This window comes from Mirounga leonina, unplaced genomic scaffold, assembly GCF_011800145.1.
Source record: "Mirounga leonina isolate KUSES-001 unplaced genomic scaffold, KU_Mleo_1.0 Mir_94, whole genome shotgun sequence".
Taxonomy (NCBI): domain Eukaryota; kingdom Metazoa; phylum Chordata; class Mammalia; order Carnivora; family Phocidae; genus Mirounga; species Mirounga leonina.
The window spans coordinates 58,911,718-58,922,637 of record NW_023270855.1 but is presented as its reverse complement, the minus strand read 5'-3'; the positions used below and the strand labels follow the sequence as shown (position 1 = coordinate 58,922,637).

Here is a 10,920-nt window from a genome sequence, read left to right as displayed (position 1 = left end):
AATCCCCGATGGATTACAGATCAGATGTAATCAGAGAGGCCGCTTTAGGAATTATGGGCACAATCTCGGGGCCGAGACCCCTATTCCTGCTGGGACACCACAGCCTGACCCCAGACAGGAAACGGCTGGTTCCTCCCGTGGCCCACACAGAAACCAGGGAAATGCAGAAAGCTGGAAGACACACCACAAAGGGCAAAAGCATTGCTCACAACCCAAGGCCAGAGAAAGGTTTCACCTGACTCTGGTCCAAACCACGCTCCAAGTCACTGGGTTCCACAGGGATGGAGACCAAATACACGCCAGTCCAAGGGGGAGGATAGGTATGCAGGGAATATGTGTCAGAGATGTGGAGCTCCTGGGGAAGGATTCCGGCAAAGGAAACCCTATGGAGGTAGTGCTGGTCACCCTCAGACTGGCAGGTGTCTGGTCTGGGGAGAACGTGAGGAAGCGGAGGTCCAATGCAGGTCCCCTGGAGGAAAGGGTGACGGGCACCCCTGTCTGGGAGAACAGTGATCAGCACCCATCCCAGGCCGCAGGCACACCCATCACCTGGCACGCTCGGCCTCGGACTAACCCCTGGAAACTCTGGCTCGGTTTTTCACAGATGTATTTTCAGGAGTGTTCATCACAGCGGTGGTGAAGAGAGCAGGGAATGGAACAACGCTAATGCCCAAGGAGATGGATGGGGTCCATGGTTCCAGTCCTCATGATAGAATGCCCTGTAGCTACTGTCACATTGTCGTTTGGGGCACAGGATCCGGGAAGCCCCTCCTGAGACCCCCTCCTGTCACCCTGTTCCTGGGAACATTGAGAATTGTTTGAGGAGGAGGTGGAGAGGATCCAGGATGACAGCGGGTCCAAGGAGAAGGAAGGTCAGCACTGGAAGGACAGTTGGACGTGCCCTGAGCCACCATCCAGGGCCCAGGCTGTGATGCCCTCAGACCTCACCCCAAATAATGGCTCCTGAGGTATGGATCCAGCTTCTATGGTTTCACTTCCTCCCTCCCTACATCATTTATTCACTCCCTCATTCATTCCCCCCTCCTTCCCCTCCACCCATCCCATCCTCCCTGCCTCCCTCCCTCCCTCCCCTCTATCCCTACCACCCTCCCTTTCCTCCTCCCTCTCTCCCCTCCCTCTCCCCATCCTCCCTCCCCTCCTCCCTCTCTCCCCTCCTTCTCTCCCATCCTCCCTCCCTCTCTCTTTCCCTCATTCCCATCCTCCCTCATGCCCTCCCTCATTCAGCAGAGGATCTGGGGTCCCTGCTCTATACCAAGCACTGGGGTTTCATCAGTGAGCACCGCCCAACCCACACGGTCATGTCCACTGTGGGAGGTGACAAGGGGCAGTCCTCAGGGCTAGCAGTGGTGATGAGCACCAGGAATATGCTCCTGAAAACAGAGGCCAGTGGCACAAAGAAAAGAATGGAGAGAGCCATGCTTAGCACTTCCTCTAGAAAAATCTAGTCCTGAAAAGTGATGAAAAGTAAGTATATCCTAGATTTCATGCAATCTGAGTTCTAATGGCAGGTACGCACTGAATCCTAGAACCAACAAAGAGTAAATCATCCAGTGTCAACTGGGTGGTCATGACACAACTTTTCTGACCAAATGACAGCATTTCAGCCAACATCTCTAGGGCCTCCGAGTTTTCCCAAGGGTCTCTGTGATCCTTTGATCCTTCCATCCTTGGGAAGCTCTGTCCTGTCCTCTTCCTTGTCTCCTGCCTCTTCTGAGACCCTTCCGTGGCTTCCCCCTCCCCCACTTGCCAGGGCCGCCCTCACCAGGATTCCCCATGCCCCTTGGCTGGGCGCCTGCATCCCACACTGGACCCCATGAGCCCAGTGCCTTGCGCAAGGCCTGTGCGCTCCCTCCGGGGTCACTTGGCATCTCCCCTTGCAGCGGCCTGCATCTTCCTGTGCTGGGTCTCGTCTGAGCAGTCTGTGAGGCCGGCCTGTGCCCATGTCATGGGCACGGAAGTGCGAATCCAGAAGGTCCAGATGATCTGCTCCCAGTCCCAGCATGTGAAGCCTGGGCCCAGAGTGGTCCCTGAGCAGAGGAGGACTTGGGCCCAGGGAGCCTGAGGGAGGACATGGCACAGTGAGCCCACAGGAGGAGAGTGAGCAATGTGGGGGCCTAGTGCTCAGACCTGCTGGGAAACCATATCACACTGGCTCTGTCCCCAGGGCTGGAGGTTGTCAGGGTATCCACGCTCCCAGGCTGCAGGCTGGCAGTGACTGGCAGGAGAGGAGGTGCACCTGGTGCAGGAGAGAGCCCTCTGCATAGAGGAGAGGGCAAGTGCTCCCCCAGCAGCTGGATGAACTCGGGGTAGCCACCCTCCCAGGCTGCAGGCTGGCAGTGACTGGCAGGAGAGGAGGCGCACCTGGTGCAGGAGAGAGCCCTCTGCAGAGAGGAGGGGCAAGTGCTCCCCCAGCAGCTGGAGGAACTCGGAGTAGCCACCCTCCCAGGCTGCAGGCTGGCAGTGGCTGGCAGGGGAGGAGGCACCTGGTGCATGAGAGAGCCCTCAGGCAGAAAGGAGAGGGCAGACGCTCCCCCAGCAGCTGGAGGAACTCGGGGTAGCCACCCTCCCAGGCTGCAGGCTGGCAGTGGCTGGCAGGAGAGGAGGCACACCTGGTGCAGGAGAGAGCCCTCTGCAGAGAGGAGGGGGCAGGCGCTCCCCCCAGCAGCAGGTGCACTCGGGCAGGCTGAGGGGGCATCAGCAGACAGCAGTGCCTGCAGCTAGGACCAATACGGGAGGACCCCACTCATGAGGGACAGAGAGCACTCCGATTCATAGAGGTGGAAGGAGCTGCTGGGTGCAGGGCTGGGGAGGGGAAATGGGGGGTTAGGGTCTCGTGGGTTGAAGACAAACTTGTGGCGATGGATGGAGGTGGCAGGTGCAGAACAGTGAATGTACTTATTGCCACTGAATTGTACCCTGAAACGTGCTTAACGGTATCAGCTGTATGTCTATTATACCACAGTAGGAAAGTAGTGAGTCAGGAGGACGGGGCCATCGCAAGTCCCAAGAGGGCCCAGGAGCAGGGATCCTGTATCTTACTTCTCGCTCTCATGCTCTGCCCCTTGTTGATGACTGAGCTCACAGTAGGCACTCAGTAAATGCTTGCTAAGACACAGTGCAGGCACACAGTCCAGAGAGAGAGCACAAGTGCAAACCCACTGGTGGGCACTGAGGAATCCCAAGGGGATGCGCATCCAGACGGAGCGAGTGCCCATATTTCACGAACACCAGCACAGAAATGGCCATTTAAAACCAAGGCAGGAACCATATATAACCCAGAGGGCTCCATGCTCCTGGAGGCCAAGCTAGCGGCCATGGCCAAGGCCTCTGGTGGTCAGGGCACTGGGGGCCTGAGAGGTGGCTCGGTGCACCCCTGACCCTGAAGCCCCATGGCCACGGTGAGGTGCAGGGACTGAGAGGGAAGACCCAGCCAGGACCCGTTCTGGCTCCATGGCTGCTACAGGGCTGCTCCCAGCCCCACCAGGCGGTGTCTGTTTAGAACCAGGGAGAAAACCTTTTCCTGCAATTGTTCTTTTTAAAGATGATTGCTCAGCATTGACATAGAAAAACATCTGATGTAAAACTGGAGCCGTTCACAGCTGCAAATGACCCAGAAGTGATCAAAATGTGGCAACCACAGAGAGGAACTTGTGCCCCCAGGTGGGCCTCCTGTGAGCAGGTGCAGTGGGGGTGCTGGACATGCCCGTGTGGGCAGTGCTGGGCTCCCTCAGTCTCCCTCAAGGGGACAGAAGTAGGAACCTGCTCTGATGTCTCCAGTCAAGCAACACCCCCTGATAGAGATGGGGGCAGCCCCTCATTCATTGCGGGTGTCCTGGTGATTCTTTGGGACAGCCACGAATCTCAGCTTCTTCATGACCCAGGGCCAGCCCAGCAGCTGCAGGGCCCACGGGTCCTCCAGGGACAGCCCCTCATGAGTTCTGGGTGTCCTGGTGATTCCTGGGCACTGTCCAAATCTCAGCTTCTTCATGACGGGCGCAGCCCAGCATCTACGGGTCCCACAGGCCCTCCGGGGACAGCCCCTCATGAGTTCCGGGTGTCCTGGTGATTCTTGGGCACAACCTGGATCTCAGTTTCTTCATGATGGGAGCAACCCAGCAGCTGTGGGTCCCACAGGTCCTCCAATACCTTGGTGGGCATGTGGTCCAGCAGGTACCTGTTCAGGTTGCTCTCGTCGGGCCACAAGACCTTGATCCCATTGGCCTGGTCGACCACCATCACCCAGTGACAGGCTGAAGTCAGTCAGTGAACCTCCGCCACTGAGCCCCCAAAAAGGGCCCCCATATAGTAAAAGTCACCCTGGTCCCTGGGGATGTGGGCCTGGGAAGGCAGCCGGCGCTCATAGCTCAAGTCCTCACGGGCCGCCCAGTAGAAACTGGGGTGCAGGGTGCTGAAGAGGGGGGATAGGATCGCCATGCTCATGTGGTTGCCGAACTTCATGCCCACATGCACGCACACCAGGTCAACCACCTCATGCGGGAAGCGCTGCCCGCAGAAGCAGCTGATCATCACCATGCACCACATGGACACATCCTGCCAGCGCAGGGCGCTGGGGACCTCGAGGACAACCACCCTCTGGCCCTCCCAGAGGGGCACACAGGGCCCGGCAGCCAGCTGGTCAGTAAAGACGTAGTAGGTGACCCTGTGTCCACCATGAGGACCACCACCCTCTGGGCCTCCCAGAGTGGCACACGGGGCCCGGCAGCTGGCTGGCTGGTGAAGACATAGTAGGTGACCCTGTGTCCACCATGAAGTGTTTCTCCGCCATCTGCAAGAACAGCTCCAGGAAGCCCATGTAGCTACAGGGACAGGGGACAGGGCAGGAGGAGGCTGGCGGCAGGACCCCAGAGCTGGGGGCCATGGACGTGTGCACCTTCTTCATGGGGGCAGGCCTATCCTGAGCGAGTCTGCCTGTGGGGCCTCCCTAACTTCTGCTCCCAGAGATGGGAGCCATCAGCACCCCCATCTTACAAAGAGGAGCCTGAGGCTTAGGAGCCTGGAAACGTCCCCCACTGTCAGCATGCTGGATTCAGGAACACTCCCCCTGTGCTGAGCTCCCGGGCTAACCCTACAGGTGGCCTCCCCTGACCGACCCCCTGCAGGTCCTATCCTCACCTGCCAGGAGTGGAGCACTTTTGGGCACAGCCCTCGTCTCTATGCCCTAAAGACTGAGTAGAACCAGCAGGGCCGGCCAGCTGCCCCACTTTGCTTTGAGAGGACTGTCGCTGGCCCCCACAGAGCTGTCTCCACCCTGTAGGGTCCTCCCTTGAAGGCTCCTGGGCATCTTGCTGACAAGGTCCTCAGTAAACCACTGGTATTCCTAGGAGGGGTCACCCTCAAACTCCCCCAGATCAGGAATCAGGTGCAGCCCAGGGGCAGAGAAAGGTAAAGAGGACCCCTGGAAGAGAGGGGGCTTTCTTAGGCCCCAGCCTTGAATCCAAGGGTATAAGCTTCTGGGTCCAGGTCTACGTCTCCCTCGCCCCAAGAGTTGGAAGTCTTGTCCAGTGCCTCATATGGCTGGTCCCCCATTGAGGGGACTACCTGCTCCCCACCATGAGGAAAGCAGCTCCCCCATTGTCAGGCAAATGTGGTGAGCCCCTCTGAGACTGACTTTTTTGCTCAGGCACTAGGGCTACTTCCCTGTGCCTGCCTCATACCTGGCACTTTAGTAAATCGCTCACACAGGGAAGGCAGGCCCTACACTTAAATAGGAGACAAGTAAACACCCCCTCAGGGGGCAAGTCCAGGCCCAGCCAATGGGGGAGAAGCCAGACATGAAGCAGAGGGGAGAGAACAGTGATCCTGGCAGAGAACGTGCACAAGTGAGACGAACTGGGTGGCCCATGGGGGGCGGGGGGGGCGCGGAGAGCTGCAGTGGGAGAGGTGAGACTGGAGAAGATGGGCAGGTGGGGAGCAGATCACAGAGAAGTTCATAGGTTATGTTCCGAAAAGATCATTCTCATTACTGGAGGAGAATGGGCTCTACGCACTGGAGGACAGGGAGACCCTAACCCTAAAACCTAACCCTAACCCAACCATAACCCTAACCCCTAACCCTCTAACCTCTAACCCCTAACCCTTTGTCTTTAACTCTAACTTTAACCTTAACTCTTTATCCTTAATTTTGTTCCTTACCCTGAAAATATATCTATCCCTACCACTCTAGCCCCAATCTCTGGATAATCCTTTCTGTAGTGCCAGCCAATGCCCTTTAAACCACTAACACCGGGGGGCCTGGGTGGCTCAGTCGTTAAGCGTCTGCCTTCGGCTCAGGTCATGATCCCAGGGTCCTGGGATCAAGCCCTGCATCAGGCTCCCTACTCGGCAGGAAGCCTGCTTCTCCCTTTCCCACTCCCCCTGCTTGTGTTCCTTCCCTCTCTGTCTCTCTCTGTCAAATAAATAAATAAAATCTTTAAAAATAAAAATAAAAATAAATAAACTACTAACACCAACCTCAATTAAAACATCGCAAAATCACCAAAATACATTCCTATATCTTTCATAAAACAGATGTATGAAACCTCATCAGAATAACTGCCATATGAAACCAAGAGGACATAAATGTGTTGTGCACCCTAAGCAAGTGTCTCTTAACCAAAACTTCAAAGGTTATTCAACATAGTGAATCCCAGCAATGTTATACACCACAATATTTTTTTACATAAAAACATGTGATTATGTTTATTGATGCAAAAAAATTTGTAACCAAAATCCAATGTCAGTTCATGATTAAACACTCAAGAAAGTAGGAATAAAGGGTAATCTGTTCAATATACCTACAGCAAAGATCATGCTCAATTTTGAAGACTGACAACTCTACTCTGAAATCACAAACAAAGCCAGGATTCTGGCTTTCACCTCTTGCTCAATAATGTACTGAAAGTTCTACCCAGAAAAAAGAGGCAAGAAAAAAGGCATCCACATGTGAAAGGAAACAGTAGAACTATGTCTATTCAGAGACCAGAGATGATAACATCTTATATAGAAAGTTTCCTAAAGAATCAACAAAAAATTATTACAGCTAGTCACCTAATTCAACAAACTTATAGGGCAAAATATTAATACACAAAATCTCTCTTATCTGTATACATTAGCAATGAATCAACCAAAAAGGAATTTAAGAAAACAATTCCACTTTCGGTAACATCAACATTGACAAAATACCTAGGAATAAATGTAATTAAGGTGCAAGTCTTGTACCCTGAAAATTACAAAACACTACTGATTGAAATTAAAGAAAACCTAAATAACTGTGAAGACACCCCATGGTGAGGAAAAGACGTACCATTGACAAGGCGGCAACAGTACACAGTGCAATGTGCAGATTCAATGTTGTTCCCAGGAAAATACACAGAGACCTCTGGTACACATAAGCTAATCCTAAAGTCGTATGGAAAATCAGGTACCACAAGATAGCCGAAACAATCTTGAAAAATAAAACCAAAGCTTGAGGGCGCCTGGGTGGCTCAGTTGGTTAAGCGACTGCCTTCGGCTCAGGTCATGATCCCGGGGTCCCGGGATCGAGTCCCGCATCGGGCTACCTGCTCGGCAGGGAGTCTGCTTCTTCCTCTCCTGCTCCCCCCTCTTGTACTCTCTCTCTCTCTCACTCTCTCTCTCAAATAAATAAATAAAATCTTTAAAAAAAAAAAAAAACAAAGCTTGAAGCTCATACTTTCTGATTTCAAATATTAATACAAAGCAACAGTAAATATTATGCTAAGTGAAATAAGTCAAGCAGAGAAAGACAATTATATGGTTTCACTTATACCACAGGGGAAGGGAGGGAAAACTGAATGGGAAGAAATCAGAGAGGGAGATAAACCATGAGAGACTCTGGACTCCAGGAAGCAAACTGAGGGTTACAGAAGGGAGGGGGGTGGGGAGATGGGGTAACCGGGTGATGGGTATTAAGAAGGGCACGAGTGGTGATGAGCACTGGGTGTTATATGCAACTGATGAATCGTTGAACACTACATCAAAAACTAATGATTACTATATGTTGGCTAATTGAACATGATAAAAAAAAAGCTACAGTAAATAAAACACTGTGATATTGTCATAAAGGTATGCACACAGATCAGTGGGATTTAATTGATAGCCCACAAATAAACCCCTTCGTCTATGGTCAATTGAATTTTGACAAGGGTAGACAATGTTACATTGAGGAGAGAATAGTCTTTTCAACCAAGGGTGCTAAACATTTGGTTATCCATGTGCAGAGGAATGAAAATGGACCCTTACCTCACACCACATATAAACATTAACTCAAAGTAAGTTAAAGGCTTAAATGTAAGAGGTAAAATTATAAACTCTAGAAGAAATAAATGGGAATAAATCTTCATGACCTTGGATTTAGCAATGCTCTTAGATATGACACCAAATCACAAGCGAGGAAAGAAAACATAGAGAAATTTAATTTCCTCGCAATTAGAAACCTTTGTGCATCAAAAAGACAGCCCACAGAATGGAAGAAAAATATTGCAAATTATTTAACTGGCAAGAGTCTGCTATCCAGAATATACAAAGTGCTACTACAACTCATCAGCAAAGGACAAAAAATTTTTTAACTGGACAAGGGACTTGGATAGACCCTTCTCCAGAAAAGACATTAAAAATGATCAAAACACATGAAAACATGTTAAATATGATTAGGCATTATGAAATGCAGATTTAAACTGCAGTGACATACCCTTTTACACTAGAATCACTATAATCAAGAAAACTGAAAATAACAAGTGTTGGTAAGGATGTTGAAAAACTGGAACCTTTAACCTTGCTTGGGAAATGTACAATGGTGGTGCAGTCTATGTGTAAAATACTTTCCATTTCCTCAAAAAGACAAAAATAGAATTGTCACACAGTTCAACCATTCTACTCCTGGATATATACCCCCAAAGAACTGAACACAGTTATTCAAAGAAAACCAACAACATGTACACAAATATTCAAAGCAGCATTTTTCACAATAACCAAAACCAGGTGTCCATCAACAAATGAATGGATACACAAAATGGGGTGGATCCATAAATGGCAATATTGTTGTACCATATAAAGGAATAAAGGAAAATGGTGCATCTGTGGAAAACAATATGGTGGCTCTTCAAAAAATTCAATACAGAATTCCGCTTCAACATATATACCCGAAAGAATCGAAAGAAAAGACTTGAGTGATATTCATGTGCCCTTATTCAGAACAGCATTTTTCAAAACAGCTAAAAGGAGGAAGCAACCCAAGTGTCCACTGACAGATGAATGGATAAACACAATGTGGTATATACACAATGGAACATGATTCAGCCTTAAAACAAGGGGAGTTCTGAGATTAAGAATTCCTCATATTGGGGCGCCTGAGTGGCTCAGTTGGTTGGGCGACTGCCTTCGGCTCGGGTCATGATCCTGGAGTCCCTGGATCGAGTCCCGCATCGGGCTCCCTGCTCGGTGGGGAGACTGCTTCTGCCTCTGACCCTCCCCCCTCTCATGTGTTCTCTCTCTCTCATTCTCTCTGTCTCAAATAAATAAATAAAATCTTTAAAAAAAAAAAAAAAGAATTCCTCATATCAGTGAGGTCATATGATATATGTCTTTCTCTGATTGACTGACTTTGCTCAGCATAATACCCTCCAGTTCCAGGTTTACTTTGAAATCACCGCAGAATAAACTACTCTTCCAAACAACCATGTCAGCACCACTCAAGAGAAGCAGAGACGACATCAAACTGATGGAGGCCAAGCCCTCCCAGACCCAGTTCACCCACCGTGGAGAGGCCACTGGCCCTTGAAGGAGGCCACATGGTAGCAAGAGACTCGTGGGAGGATTAGGTCGGCGGCCACTGTGTCTTGGGTGCAGTAGAAGCAGTGGGATTTGGAATTCCAATTTTCCACAGTGCTCCACCAAAAACTGGTTAGAACGGTGAAAATGCACGAAGGGAAGCCTCAGGAAAGTGGACTGGGGACGCCAGAAGGGGAGGCTGGAGGGGGCGCCTGCCACTCAGGGTCAATTACAGGAACAACTGTCAGGTAGGGACCCAGGAATAGAACCCCCCACAGGAGAGACTCACCAGTCACAGGCCCCAGAGGGGAAGATGCAGGTTTCACCTCCTCCAAGAAACCCACCCTCCCTGCAGCTCAGCAGGTGACAACCCTCCATCACCTGAAGCCCTGCTTTTCTCCGGACTTTCCTTCAAAACGACCCTCCCGACTTCCCGCACCTTCTCCACGAAATACTGACCAGGTGACAGACCTGTTCTCTGACACCCGTGAGACTCTGATGACAGCCATCGAGGGAGACACACGGAGACGGGAAGACACCCCGTGCTCAGGGAAGGATGACACTGTGAAAATCCCTGCTCTGCCCAAAGCCCTCTGCAGAGTCCGCGCCGGCGCTACCGAACCTCCAGGACCGAACCAACAGCCCCGAGCGGGTGTGGACGCGGGGAGGACCCCGCAGGGCCGGGGCGGGGGAGCACGAGCACCGCGGGGGGCGGCCGCCCCCTGACCGCAGACTGCCGGAGGAGCCCCCGGAACCGAATCCGGGCGCGCGTAAACACAGACGCCGGGACCCGCAGAGCAGATCCGAGCCCGGAAAGGGGAGACCCGACAGCCCGCGCAAGCGCCCCGGGGAACCCACGTCAGCGCACACAAGGCCCCGGAAACCCCACGGTCTGCACAGCGCGCCCTTTCTCCCCGGGATCCTGTGGGCACCGACCCCCTCAGCAGTTCCCGCTCAGGCGACTTCTCACCTTCTCCCACGTGCGGTCCCGAGGAGGCCGGGCTCCTGTCGGTGTGGATAAGGGCCTACGTCCTCCAAGCGCGTCCCGGCGGCGTGGCCGCGGCCGCGCGTCCTCCCCAGTTCTCCGCGGCGGGTCCCGGCGGCGTGGCCGCG

The 10,920-nt window shown here is 52.3% G+C and overlaps 1 pseudogene; it reads right to left on the bottom strand.

The window, feature by feature from the left end:
* Positions 1-3,337: 3,337 nt before the first annotated feature.
* Positions 3,338-4,917, bottom strand: LOC118005868 (annotated as a pseudogene).
* Between the last annotated feature and the right edge of the window lie 6,003 nt (positions 4,918-10,920).